The 15277-nt window shown below is 39.3% G+C and overlaps 1 protein-coding gene and 1 long non-coding RNA gene across 12 annotated transcripts in view; one reads left to right on the top strand and one right to left on the bottom strand.

Moving 5' to 3' along the window:
• The window catches only part of STARD13 (StAR related lipid transfer domain containing 13), a 557207-nt gene that overhangs the window by 374593 nt on the left and 167337 nt on the right, over nucleotides 1-15277 (top strand). The window lies entirely within an intron of this gene.
• On the bottom strand, nucleotides 630-6046 carry LOC135268784 (uncharacterized). The gene is made up of 3 exons (XR_010337137.1): nucleotides 5895-6046; nucleotides 3238-3241; nucleotides 630-931 (listed from the first exon to the last, which is right to left on the bottom strand). It is a non-coding gene; the product is annotated as an uncharacterized LOC135268784 (long non-coding RNA).

The following is a 15277-nucleotide window of genomic DNA, read 5'->3' as shown; positions in this document are numbered from 1 at the left end:
CATTCTTTTATTGTGGTAAAATGCATACTATATTAATTGTTGCCCTCTTGACCATTTTTAAATGGATAGTTCAGTGGTATTAAATACATTCGTAATTCATAATGTGCAACCATCACCACCATCCATTTCCAAAACTCTTTTCACCTTGCAAAACTGAAACTCCATAACCATTAAACAAAAATTCCTCATTCCTCCCTCCTCTCAGTCTCTGGCAACCACCATTCAACTTTCTGTCTCTATGAATTTGACTACTTTAAGTACCTCATATAAGTGAAATCGTACAGTGATTTACTTTGTGTGACTGGCTTATTTCACCTTATACAATGTCTTTGAGGTTCATCCAGGTTTTAGCACATGGCAGGATTTCCTTTTTTTTTTTTTAAAGGCTGGATAATATTCCACTGTATATGGTTAGTAGCCATCTTAATGAGTATGAGGGGAGAATTGGATTTCTATGTTATTATTTGATGGTTATGATTTATTGGGTACAGATGTACCATGTTTAAAGTTTACATGCACACACACACACACACACACACACACACACACACACGTGCTGTTTGGAAAACCTGAATGTAAGGAGATACATAAATGTGATTACTTGCTTTTTAAAAGAATTTATCACACTGTTAAACTTTTTATTTTATTTTAAATGCTTAGCAGCATAATCCAGATTACAGTCAAGTCTGCTGACGTAGGATAAGGAGACAGGGATCGAAGCTCTGTATAGATGCTCCTTCACTCATTTACAGCGTCAAGTTCCAGAGCTTCACTGGACCTTTGGTTTTTGATGAGAAAATGAAGTAGATGGACTATGATTGCTCAAGTTTATTCTGTTTCTCATGTTCTGGAATTCTCTCTGTGGTTAAGTCAGAAACTCTTCGAACAGGAATGTAAAAAGCAGGGGAACGTAAACCTAACATAGTAGAACCTAAAAAGGCAACAGAGCGGCTTTAGTATGTGGAATATCTCAGTGGCTTACAACTGTTCTACAGTTGGTCAAGGAAATGGTAAACTGGAAATTAGGCTTTTGTTCTACCTCTGCCACTAATTTATTGTGTGATCTGAGAGAAATCACAACTTCTCTAGACCCTTTTCCCTTCTTCCATTAAATAAAGGGTTTGGATTAAAGAATCTCTGAAGTCCTCATCATCTCTAAAATTCTAAGATTCTGCAGTTGCAGGTATTACCTTAAGACAAAGGCAGTGCTTATTTACATTTTTCTTATTACATCGTTCAGCATATACCTGGACATGCTTCCTTGACTCCAGGGTAGTGCTTTCATTATCAATGTCATAGGAATGTAAGGAAGTTCAGTCTTGCGGACTATTTAAATGTCAGTAGAACTATAATTATACAGAAACTTGTAAACACCTTTCTTCCTCCAAAGTCCAGGCCTGCTAAGTGGAGTTGTCTTGATGCCTGACCTATAGCAAGGACAGCAGGGACTGGAGAAAGTTCGTGTTGTGTGCCTCTGACCTCACAATGCAACCTCTTTCTTTTCTTGATACAAAATGTAGAATGTAGAAAGTTTCACTACCAGGGAAAGTAGTGAAAGTTAGACTCTTGTTTGGGTTGCCATTCTATCTGAGGCTATTTTTAAGTAGATATGGCACCTGATTTGAATTCAACTACAGTGGAATATACTGCCTTTTAAAAATTTCCCCAGGGAATGCAAGTGGGCAGAAGTGATGTATTCCCCCTCATTACTCTGTCAAAAGGCATCTTGGGAATTTGCCCAACCTAAGTGGTGAACATGGCCCATCCCCACGGCCCATACCCCCAGCAACTGGGTAGTGTAAGCCTAATTTAAACGATCATTTGTTCTTTTGGAATTGCCCTTTCTCTATGTTTAGTACTTTCTTACCCGACTACTTTCAAACCTGGAGGGTGAATGCACTGGCAGAAAGACAGATGGAACACAGGAAGCAGGCTGAGAATGCATCAGTCATGTATTGCTCAAGTTCTATTTGTTTTTTAAGAGTGGCAACTGTCATAAATTCACATTTCATGAATCAGAGCCTCTTTCTACTCAGTGCTGGTGATTGGAAGGTCTGTACAGAAAGAATACTGTTTAACCGAAGTTACAGGAAAATCTGCTAGATGAATTAAATTAACTAACTTTGAATAACCTTTTTAAAAATTACTATGTAATGAAACTATAAGAAGTCAAGAAATGAGTACTGGGAGGAAATTAACAAAAGGACGATATGCTTGTAAACGTATAAAACTGGACAGTTTAAATTGAACCAAATTGTAGGTTCAGTAGCTACACATCATTGCTTTATAGCTCACACATCCCGGATACAGGCAGGCAGTTGACAAATTTGGATTCTGCAACTTTAGCTTAAGTAAATAAAGATTCATTTTTTGGTTTTTTTTTTTTAAATGTCTTTCCCTTTCCCACTCTCCCCAATCATCACTGTGTTAGTTCTTAGCAAATTTTGGACAGTGGTCAACTCTTATAATGCAAAATTCCTCATTTCATTAGCAAAGTAATCATGGATACAGATAGCAACATAAGTTAGAAAAAAACTAGTTACCACTAGTGGTCTTAGCAGTATCAATTGATGACCCAAAAGACATTTAAAAAGAGAGCAAGTGATAAATGGGTTTTGGCAAAACTCTTATATAAAGGGGTATAAATAGATGGAGATTTTAATGGAGACAGGTCATTAACAAGGATACACACTTTCTCTGTGTTTCATTAGCAATGACAACAGGGTGGTGAGGAAATCAAGAAGACTCAAGAAGATAGGAGAACCTGACCATGAATTGCACTCTAGATATTTGAATGAAATAAGGATCATATAAAAAATATTTGCTGTCTCCCTAGGAGCAATTGAAATATGATTTTGGTATGGGGAAATATACTATATATTAATTTACATTCCATCTCATTATCTAAAGGATTTGAGGTCATTTATAGAAGAATATATAACTAAAGATTGCAAAAAGACAAATCCAATGAAAAGAGAAATGCTGGCCAATTGATGAGGTAAAACTAAGAAGATATATTACCTGGGAAATATAAAATAATAAAGCCTTGACTAATTATCAAAAATGGGCTGCAAATTTGGCTCGGGCTTCCCTGATCTAAGCAAAGAGGAAAACACAACCAAGGGAGGATTTTCCCTGTTCATAAGGTAAAAACTTACCAGCCATGCTTTTCCTGGGACTTGCTCTTTGTGAGAATTTTCTCCCAAGAACTTGACATCTGAGAGGAATTTCTCACACAAATCTCATGAAGGGAACACTACAAGCTACAGTGAATGGTGCCTTCAGCCATTCCTACTATGAATTCAGTAGTGAGTCTCATTTCCTATAACACCCTGCAGTGGAAGTGGGGGCATCACAATAAATCATAGTCCAGTAGAAAATATTTAGGTGTGGGTGGGTGGGTAAAAGCAAGAGGTCAGGTATACAGTCTTCGGATTCTCTGTCTTAATCTAGAAATAGCATAGAGATTATCCACAGGCAATTTCTATAGGTCTGCTTCACAGAGCACTAGTCCCATTAGACAGAGATTCAAGGGAGAAAACGTTTCTGTGGTTAAGTCATTTTGGAAATGCTACATTCCCTTTCCCTTGGAAATTCAGGCTTATGAAAGGCTCAGGAAAATCTTGTACAAAGTAGTTTAACTTTGTTTAAACTGGTATATTTCATCTTGAAACCACTTTTCACAGGATACTGGGAAGTCACATATTGCAAAACCAACTTTCCCTAGGGGACACATTTTGGAAATTCTGACCTAGGAGAGTATGTGGCCTGTGCTTCTTTCAGATAATTCTCTCTGAATATAATTCTTGCACCGATTGGGCAGTAGATACTTTGAAGTTGTGTTTCGGAGAGTAACATTAAGTATTGTATGTTTTCTAAAAAGGCCAGCCCCAAATACTTTAAAAGTCAACTGAGTAAAGGCAAGATGACCATCTTTTTGTGAAAATTAACAATTACACAAAGATTCTAACTTGGGCAGGCGGACCCTGTACATTTGTTGAACAGAAAGCTGAGTCGGTATATGGGCAGAGTTAATCATTGTAACACCAAGAATACAACCAGTCCTCAAAAAGCTCTACGAGATAGGTACTGTTGGGCCAGAAGGAAGAAATTATTGCCTTTTAGCTCTGGCTTTGTATTACTACAATATAGTTGAAGTCCTGGGTGAGGTCCCACTGGGTCTAACATTACTGTAGCTAATTCAAGTTATTCCATTACTGCTGGGAAGTGGAATCACTGCCTCATAGGAAGGAAGCAGGAAACTCTTCAGGAGTCTCAGATTCTCCTTTGCCATAGGTGACATAGGATATGGACTCACCGAAGCTCAGGGAGTGGCTCCGAGGATTTCTGAATTCATGGTCAAAATATATCTTTGGTTATGTAAAGGCTCTCCTAGAAAGAAGTGGGTGAAGTACAATTGTGTAGATAATTCTAATTAGTAAAATCTGCTTGGTTTAGTTATAGAGGCAACTTATCAATTTCCAGGAAGTCTACAAATATATTCTTAAGATGTTTTTCCTCCACTGGCAAAGAGATACACATTAGATTTCACATTATGAATTATGCTTCTGGAGAGAAATTCACACAATATCCAAAAGCTCCAACAGAATACATAGGGAATTACCATATTGCCTAGCCCAAACCGCCACACTGTGAAGTCACACAAGACCGTGGTGGTCATTCTGGACTGGTGCAGTCTAGGGCAGGACCAAGTACCATGAAAATTTATATAGTACTGTTTGAAAAGACATTTACATTCTTTTTTTTTTTATTTTAGAAACTTAGGATCTAAGGGAATCTAAATGAAGAACTTGGAAAATAACTTCAAAATTACAGAAAATGCTAATGCTGTTAGCAAAAGAAAATCAATAGAAATAAATTTACAATGTCTGGCTAGACTGTCAAATGATTTTCCACACATAGTGTAGGAATCCTGAGAATTTTAAAGGTCTGACAGAGGCAGAGCTGACTAAAATACAAATGATTTGTGTTGCTTTGCCTCTCTAACAGTTGGATAAAACACAAGGGTGAAACAGAGTAGAGAGACTGGAAAGGAACTTGGCAGTCACCAAGTACCTAATTTACATGTCAGGATTTCAAGCTGAAGTAGGCATTCTCTCCCTGCATTCCAACTCTCCGCTTCCTGCTTAATTCTGAAAATCATACATATGGATGGCGGGAACCTTCGATTAGTATTCAGTCTCTATGAGTGAACAGTAGCATTTCACATACATTTATATTCACCAAGTGACACACTGGATACAAAACGTATGTATAGTCATAAAATCACGTTTTCCTCTGAGAGTTATACTATCCTGAAATCATGTATAATATTTAAAATTACTATAAGAAATAAGAACAATTCAAAAATCCTGCAGTAATGATATTCCAACCATTCTCACTCAAATAGACTGGAGTTCTTATTTGAGAAAATTAAAGAATCTTCTCCAGATGTTTTGAGGGACACAACACGTTTCCCCTTAAATGCATTTCTCAAAATACGGGGTGAAATCCATTGCAAGGCCCTTACTGTCTGGACTTATGTAAACCCATGCATTATGTTTAACAGGTTCTTAGTCATCAAACCACATTCATTTTTACCATTAGTCTCTTTCAGATAGGAAAGTCTGCTTACCTCCTTCCCTGAAAATTTGGATCCTCATATTAGCATTTCACTCCGCTAGCTGTACTTTTAGGTGGAAGTTCTAAGGCAGATAAAGCTGCTTCTATTTTTTTTTAATCACTGACTTCCTAGAAGAAGTAGGAAAAAATCTGTCAAGAAGAAGGAAAAACAGTCTTGCAGAATATCTTGAAGAAGCCTGCAAAGGAATTCTATTGACTGTGTTCATTATCTGTTGGTCCCAATACTGAGTGGAATTCTTATGTGTTATCACTGGCCAGGGTGCTCAATCCATTGGGGTTGCCTGGAGCAGCTCATGGCACAGTAGCACAGGGTGTAGAGAGATGGGTATTTGCTTTATGCCTTCTTCTGTGCCGATCATCGAGGAGTTATTCAGTTGGCAGAATGTTGAAACTTCTGTTGTTCTTAGGAGCAAATAATTAAAACATGTTGGTTGAATTTCAAGACAAGTTGGTTGATTTCTTTTCCTTTATAAATAGCCCTGTGATTACAAATAGCCTTGATTTCTGTGGAATCAAGAATGTCTCAGGGATGCTGTCCATCTACCCAAACTCCAAACTTTATATAATTTGGAACATTTAGAGGGCTTTGGAGTCACATAAACTTGAATTTGAACTCTAGCTCTACATCGTGCGCGTAGAGTGACCTTGGATGAATTACTTAATGTGTCTTAGCTTTTGTTCCCCTGGGGGTAAAATGGCATTAATAAGAGCAACTATCTCAGAGTTATTGCAAGGATTAAACAAGAGACTATAATTAAACACAGATCACAGTGTCTGGCACATACTAAGTGCTCAATTTAAGACAAAAAAATTATTAAACATCCATGTACATATGACCTTTCAAAGTGCTGCATCATCAAATGAAGAGTGAATGATGTTTAAGTTACGCACTCCGTAGCATGTTTACTATGGCAGACATACATAAGGCCACATTTTTTGAGTGTCCTCAAAAAGGTCTTCCAGAAAACTTGAAACAAAAGAGGATTTTTTTTCTTAAACTGTAATGAAAACCATTGCCTTTCCCAATATGGATAGCAGTTACTCTCTCTCTCAAGGTGCCCTGAACTGACCTGAAATGGTGGGTGTCGGCCAGGCTTCAGCTCCTACAGATAAATAGCAAAGCCTGTTGAACTTTACCTTGCAGCAGTGAAAGATAGAGTTCTTGGCAGGAAGTGTTCCTAGCTCTTGGAATCACTGGGTGGCAAATGCTAAGCTGAGAGGGCAGGAGTGCTGGAGGAAAGGGGTTGTACCTCACATTAGACTGAAAAGCTAGGAGGTTCTTGGTGGGGGAATGAAGCCTGAGGCAAGCATCATTAATTGGTAATAGATGGGACATTTGGGTTTAAAACTGTATTCCTTAGAACCCAAATATCCATTTAACAGCTATCTTTTCAAAGCAATCCAACATCTGTTTTTGATCCTCCAGTGATGGCAGCAGGAAGACCACCAAACCCAGATTGGGGTGACCTTGTATAAGTTACTGAAGTCTTCCAGATCTACATTTTCTCTTCTATTACGTGAGGTGTGAACCGATCAATCTATAACTGAGGTTCTGGAAAGCCAGTTTGCACAAAGGCTAGTGCGACATTGGTCATGGAAAACAACTTTAAAATTATAAAACATGCTAATGCTTTTAATAACTGTCTTAGTTTGCTGGGGCTGCAGTCATAAAGTACCAGAGATTGGTTGATTTAATCCCAGAAATATGTCTCACAGTTCTGGAGGCTGGAAGTTGAGAACAAGGTGCCGGTGGGGCTGGTTCCTTCAGAGGCCTCTCTCCTGGGCTTCCTGACAGCGGCCTTCTTGTTATCTTCACCTGGTCTTCCCTCTGTGTGTGTCTGTGTACTAATTTCATCTTGTAAAGACACCAGTTGTATTGAATTGGGGCCCTTCCCTATGACCTAATTTTATCTTAATGACCTCTTATGGGCCCTATTTTCACTCTAAGGCACTAGGGGCAAGGACTTTAACACATGAATTTTAGGAAGGTGCAATTCAGCCCCCATTACATGAATCAAATGTTTATTTCTCAATTTTATTTGTTACATGCAAAAAATATGTGAGACTGATTTTTATGATCTACCTCTGCTTACCAGGTATTGTGCTGGTTGCTTCCATGTTTTTGTCTTATTCAATACTTATAACAGCCCTTGAAGATAGATGTTAGTATCTACCTGTTTTCAGCATAGATACTGAGAAAACATTCATCACTAGCTGAAAGAAAATGAATGAAAAACCAAGAGTATATCTTTAAAAAAACTTGAATTCCTCTCTCAAATTCTTGTCATTTTTCTAAACTGAGTTAACTTTGAGATTTTTGTTAATTTTGTAAACCTTTCCAGTTTTATATGTCTTTGTGGAGAGAAACAGAAAAAAAAGTGCCATAAAATGAATATAAATTTTCTAATGCCCACTTGACAACTTAAAAACTAAGCTCTCGTATTAATACACACAAATTATTTAAGAAACTTTAATTGCCCATTTTCTCTAAGGATTTCTTTTTTTTTTATTGAGTAATATTCCTCATATTTATTGATGCTTCAGCTATGAAAGACTGCCTACAAATCTGATCACTGTCAATTTTTTGAAATTTATTCTTAGAATTGACTAGATTAAAATCTTAACAATTAAACATTGTGGATTCTTTTGCTTTATTTATTTTATGGAATATGTATAATCTTAAGTTTCCCTCTATTTAGAAATTCCTCCAGAAAGAATAGCAACATCCTTTAGTACAGTCTTATATATCATAACTTACATATTAATCTTGAGCCTTGCAAAAACCTTGTTTTAGAGGATGAAATATTGGCTGTCTGCATATGGTATCTTGGAAACCCTGAAAAGCAATTGTCATATTAATTCCTTCACTGGTGTAGTGAATGATGCTTTGTGGAGCAATTCCACCTGCGTTGTCATTTTGAAGACATGTGTCCAGTGGAATTAAGTTCTTGTATTAGGAAGCTCTGTCCTCTGAAATCTTTCAGAGAACTGAAAAATTCATAGGCAAGTGTTCCTACTTTGACACGTTTCCTATTTCATTTTCCCAAATCATTCCTTTGGAACAGAGATTTTTTGTATGGAAAACACATTTATCTGAGTGGGCACTATCAGTAAGTGGAGACTGACTTGTTATAATAAGGGAATTTGGCGGCATGCAGCTGCAATTGTAAAACATTAACCGGTAGAAGAAAGATTGTTTGAGAGTCCAGTTTTTCCTCCTCTCCAACCCCCATTTAGCGTAAAATTACTTCCTCACCTCCCAATTTATAATTGCATTTCTGCCAAAGCAATTATATTTCTGTTGGTTTTCCATGGGTTTCTTCTGTCTGTTGCCTCCTCTATCTTTGGTTACCTTAGCAGAGCTGGCCCTGGACACTGTAGCTTCCATTCTGTGAGGTTTATTGCTATGTTCGATAATTCCAGGAATTATGTTGAGTTGAGACAAATTCTTTTCAGATCATTAACTGTCAGTCACCTTTCCTTCGGGCTGCTTGAGTCTGTGCAGTTGCACCCAGAGGCCCTGGTGAGCCACGCCTCTGGCTATGGGAGAATATTTCCATTGAGTCACCCTTGAAAGGACTCAGGGTTTGTCATGGGCAGGCAGGTTGTCTGTCAGCAGAGTTTATTAACGTTTAGATGTACTTAGATGAAACATTTGGGTCTGGATTGATCATTTGACTTTTATATTTTTCACCACAATATTGAGCTTTTGAAATATCTACATTTTAAAAAGTGGTAACAATATACTTATGCACATTGAGTATCTCTAATCAGAAAATTCAAAGTCTGAAAGGCTTCAAAATCTGAAACTTCTTAAGCACTGACATGATACTCCAAGGGAATGCCCATTGGAGTATTTGGATTTCGGATTTGGGGATTAAGGATGCTTAACCGGTACAATGCAAATATTCAAAAATTTTTAGAAATCCCAAATCCGAAACACTTCTGGTGCCAAGCATTTCAGACAAGGGCTACTAAACCTGTAGCTACTTTTGTTGAGGACCCACTATGATGTACCAGTAACAACTATTTTCGGCACTGCCTATATTATTATTTTATTTAATTTTCATAAAGACCTGAGAGTTGAGTTTACTCATCTGGAAAATAAGCATAGTAAGACCTAACAGATGAGTAAACAAATTCTCCAGGAGTTAAATAAACTTTCCCAAAGTCACAGCAAGTGGGAGGTGGAACACGGCTTTGAACTCAAGTCTGGACGATCTGGGAGCCCATGTTATTCTTGACTGTGCAACCCTGTCATCTTCATAATTATAGGTAGATGTGTTTACTTGGAACCAAGACTTTTTTTTGTTGTTGTTGTTTGTTTTATGTTTTTTTCCATCATTATAGACCTGGTTGGTTCTCCCTTCATGTTGTTGGAGGACCTCACTGTGCCACCAGCAGCAAAGCCGCATGCCCATCCTATACTAACTACACTCCCACTCCCCTCTTGAGGGCTGGCTGCTCTTTATCAAGAACTCTGCATCCAAAACTAAATGTCCAAGGCATCAGGATTCCAAAGGGCAGGATCCAGCATGGTTCCTAGCCTACCTAAGGTTTCTAAGTTCCTACCTAAGGAATAGGCATCACAGAAAGTACGGATTCTTCTACCCGCAACCTTTTCCCCCTACTTCCAACCCTTCAAAATGCTGCCCTTCTTCCTAGAGAGTGCTGGGGTGGAACGTCCATTCTCCCCCAACTTTTCCCAGGGCTCATGGGACCCATAGAGCTGAGGGACTCTTGTGACTTCATAGTGGACCTTTTCTGACACTAGGGGGTACAAGGAGTGAGGTGGGAATTGGGTGAGACCTAGGTTATTCTCTAGACACAATGGATCTGGAGCTCAGCCATCCTCTAGTGCAAGAAAAGTGTGCAATAAAGAAGGATCCACATTTTCTGAGAGAAGTCTAAGGTGGAGATTTTTTTCTTCCAGATTTTACAAGTCTGTCCTCAGTCACAGCTGAGGCCTGTAGACCAGAATAGTTGCAGTTGTACTCTGCACTTGCAGCTAGCAAACAGTAGTCAGTCAGAAAAAAGGATCAGTGTTCTGCCAATCTCTGCTATTTGTGAAATTTTGCCAGAAGCAAAACAGGATCAAAAATAATAAACAGACCTCCTCCCTGGCTTCTTGACTGCTATTTACATAAAGAGATTGATGAACCGCCTGTGCTTGTGGGAGTGTGCAGGGAAGGGAGTTTTTAAGGAGAAAAGGTTAATTTGGGGGTGTTTGGTTGCATGTGATTTGAGGTTTTCTTCACTAATTGGGTTTCCAGAGACAACCTTTACTATAGATAGTGTTGCTTCTCCATCATAAGCAGCCTAAACTGTGGATAAGACAACTTGACACATGAATTACATGCAGCTATACAACTTCCACAGGGAAAGCAAATGAATCTTAAAAACAAAGGAACAATGTGAGCCTTAAGCCTTAAGTAGAACATTTATGTTCCCAGTAATTTGTATGGTAAGCTGGGGAAACCAGGGTACAGGAGGCCTGGGTTCTCAAGCACATTTGTCCTAACATGGTTATCACTGATGTTTTTATTAACCTCTCATGCCTCAGTTTTTGAACCCATGAAATGTGAATAACATTAGCTCCTGTGATTCCGTAATATAGTTGAGGAAAAAGTAATCACTGTGAAATCAATTCAAATGGGAGGTGTGGTTCTCAGTTCTGGAGTGGCTGAGGGATGCTGGCATCTGTTAGGGGCCACTAAACTCGCCTGCATACAGGTGCCATGTAAAGCCAGACCCAGCTCCTTGCTGTCCTCAGTTGCACCAAAATATCACCATATTTGCTTCTCTTCCTTGGATAATAATTCATATCACTCCTCAAGGATATCGGAATAATGTGCCACTTTGTGGGTTTTTTTTTTTTTTTTTGAGACGGCATTTTGCTCTTGTTACACAGGCTGGAGTGTAATGGTGTGATCTCGGCTCATCGCAACCTCCGCCTCCTGGGTTCAAGCAATTCTCCTGCCTCAGCATCCCGAGTAGCTGGGATTACAGGCATGCACCACCATGCCCAGCTAATTTTTGTATTTTTAGTAGAGACAGGGTTTCACCATGGTGACCAGGATGGTCTTGATCTCTTGACCTTGTGATCCACCCGCCTCGGCCTCCCAGAGTGCTGGGATTATAGGTGTGAGCCGCCGCGCCTGGCCTCACTCTGTGTTTTTTCTTGGTTTTGTTTTGTTTGAGACTGAGTCTCACTCTGTCACCCAGGCTTGAGTGCAATGATGCGATCTCAGCTCACTGCAACCTCCACCTCCTGTGTTTGGGCAATTCTCCTGCCTCAGCCTCCCCAGTAGCTGGGACTATAAGCACCCACCACCATGCCCAGCTAATTTTTATATTTTTAGTAGAGACAGAGTTTCACCAGGTTGGCCAGGCTGGTCTCAAACGCCTGATCTCAGATGATTCACCCGCCTTGGCCTCCCAAAGTGCTGGGATTACAGGCGTGAACCACCGTGCTCAGCCTTGCTTTGTTTTTATTCGGTTCCCAAATGGGCAACATCTGCTCTACTAATTCTCAGCTTCACTTTAAATCTTCTTTTTATATATTTGATGCACTGTGAGTAAATGTATATAATTAATTAGGGTCATTTCAAACTCTAGTTTTCCCTCTCATTTTTCTTTCCTCTCATTTTTCACCTTCATTTTAAGGTGTCAAGAATTGTATTTTGTATTTTTACTCAGCTAATAAATATTGTTTCAACCTTAATAAATAATTTTCCATCAGCAGGAGGAGAATAAAACCTTTCAATGTGAAAGATACTGTGTCATAGGCTGAGGGACTCTGACAAGTCCAAGTGTCATAAGTCATAACTTTCAAAGTTATAAATTTCCAAATGTCAATTGGGCTTACTGCCTAAGGCCATGATTTTGTGGGGCTGTCTATTCCTAGGCAGAAAAACCTGGTGTGGGTGTCTAGCTGGAGGCTTCCAAATGCTTATTGTGGTCTCAGCAGGCTGTCTGACTCCGAAGAGACTTAAGGAACCTGATGTCACACCGCCCACATTGTCTGATGAGGGATGCCTGGTGCTCCCCTGCCATCCTACCTAGCACAGCCTGAGCCGGAAAGTCTTAGGAAAGTTGGGTGAAAGTTGCCAGAAACACACACTTTATAAACATACTCCTTAATGTGTTTGAGTTTTGTTTGATAGTTTTGATATCAGTATTATTTTGTTTGCTTTAAATATTTGAGTATGATGATGATGGTAGTTTTAAGGGAAAAGGATAGTTACTAAGCTGATACTTATGTGAAAGTCTTCAAAAGTTGGTAAACACCCTACCCATTTGGTCATTATTTGGAAAGTCTGGGTATCCTAAGTGAGTGGAGCTTGAGGAGAATGTGAATGAGGAGAGAAGGAGCTTACGTGCAGAGTTGTACCCAGCTCACGGAATGGCTTGTCAAAACTCTTTGCTTCAAAAAACTTAAACTCTACATTGACTTCTTCGTTACGCAAGAGGGTGAGACTAACTCCTCATGCCTCCAAACTTCCCGGCAGCCTTCGGTTTGGCAGAACACATTTCTTGTTTATAGTTGGCTCTGTTCAGTGAGCAACCACTTAAATAAATTACCATGTTTTGTGATTGATGCTAATAATCTGACATGGAGTTATTAAGACTTCATATCCTTCATTTATTAGAGAAAGAATCTTTATAGACTCTTTTTCCCTTTGGCTCTGAGAGGCTGTACATTTTCTGAAACCTGTAGTTTGTAGAGGCCACATTCATTGCTGTAAATCATACCTTTGGCGTAAGCTGGACCTACGTTCAAATCTTACTTTCAGCACTGATGTGCTGTGTGATCTTGAGTAAGTTCTATGAACTCTATAAGCTGATTTCTTCATCTAAAATGGGAATAATAATAACAACATCTTCTGCCTGCAGTTGTTATAAGAATGATGTGTTACCATGCCTGCAAAGAGCCCGGCGCATACTCAGGGCTCAATGTGTGTCACTCTAAAGAGAAAACAAAAAAGAGCATTAATAATCCGCAACACAGCCAGTTCTGCTATGGATGAACTACTTATGGAGAAGATAAAAATACCCCAGCTTGGATAAATACATAAAGTGGAAGCTAAAGAACAGCCACAATCCTAGTGGATCTGAAATTAGAGTGTTTAAAGTATCTTCAGAGGAAGAAAAGAGGGCAGCTTAGACACTGCAATTTTAGCAGGGAGTTTTCTGATCAAATGTATTTACCTTTGAAAGCAGATAGCTCTTGAACTCTTGGTATAATAGATATGTTTTGTCCTGAAATAAATGAGACCAACCCCCAGAAGTTCAGTGTATGAACCTCATCTCTGCCATGAAGTTGACATAAGTGTATCTAACCTTTGATAATGCCTACTCTTAATTTCAAGTCCAGCTTCCCAAAACGAAGCACAGAATCTTTCAAACGTTTGCCTTAGCAGTACAGTTAATTGGGAACTAATAATACATTGTCCCAACTCCTCTCATAATATGTGGTAAGATAAGCCCAGAGGAAGCATGGGGCAGCACCCTTCATCCCACCCTCTAGTTTGCAGCCTGCTCCACAGCTGAGAAGGAAAGAGACGGCACAGCAGCAGGAACAACGTATCTTCCATGCCCAGACTCCCCTTGGCTTCTTTTCAAAGACAGCCCCGATCTAACTACATTTTGCTAGACTCAAAACACTGGATCTTGAATTTGTTGTAACCCCAGTGGCTTACAGAAAATGAAGCGTGTTTGTTGCCTTTCTATTTCTGCATAGGGGAACATAGTCATTCATTCACTCACTCGCTCACTCACAAGATTGTGAAATAGCTACTCTGCATCAGGTGCTCTTGGGTCCTTGGGATATAACAACACATTCAAATACAATCACACCCGAGTTTGATGGGTGGACATTAAACAGGCTCCGAGGAACGTCATTCGTGCAGGGATGGATGTCTGTGTAGAAGGAGTCGGGGCACAATGGAAGGGTTTCAGTTCTAGTGATACCTGTTGGGTTGTTGTTGGTTGTCGTTGTTGTTTTAGGGTTTTTTTGTTCCATTGCTTCAGCTTCTATCCCTTTTTCAGAAGGTGTCCATGCCTGTTGTTACTGGGGGGTTGAGGGAGGATTTCTTATTAGCTGTCTGAGGAATCGTGAGGTTTCAACATCATCAGGTTTTGCCCTTTTAAGTATCTTCCTTCGAATTTGAATCGGTGGGTTTCAGTCTGGGAACATGGAACCCTCTCTCTTCTGTGAAAGTGAACTGTCCTTGAAAAACCAGGGCCCATCCTCTACAGAGAGTTTAGCCGTGTGCTGCCACCGCTGCACTCGAGTTTGCGTTCCTCCTGGAAAGATTACGATAAGATAGTGGTAAATTTCTCATGAATTCAACTTTAGTAACATAGCAATAACTGATCACAAATATTTAAGAGAGACTACATTTTAGAAACAGAGATCACTTTTTCTGCATCAGCTCTTCTATTGGAAAACCTAGCCTAGTCAATGCCTCAAATACTTGTTCAAAGCCGATTGTGTGCAAGGTCTTTTCTGGGATTGCGTATGATGCAAAAATTATATAAAACATGATCACTGCCCTCAAGGAGATTACAATTAAGTGTGGTAAGACATATAAACTGTCATAAATATTGACAATTCAAGGGAGCATATGGC

The sequence above is a fragment of the Aotus nancymaae genome, unplaced genomic scaffold, assembly GCF_030222135.1.
Source record: "Aotus nancymaae isolate 86718 unplaced genomic scaffold, 86718_ANA_hifiasm-v0.15.2.pri h1tg000043l, whole genome shotgun sequence".
Taxonomy (NCBI): Eukaryota; Metazoa; Chordata; class Mammalia; order Primates; family Aotidae; genus Aotus; species Aotus nancymaae.
The sequence above is the reverse complement of the archived record's forward strand: the minus strand, read 5'-3'. Positions and strand labels throughout refer to the sequence as shown.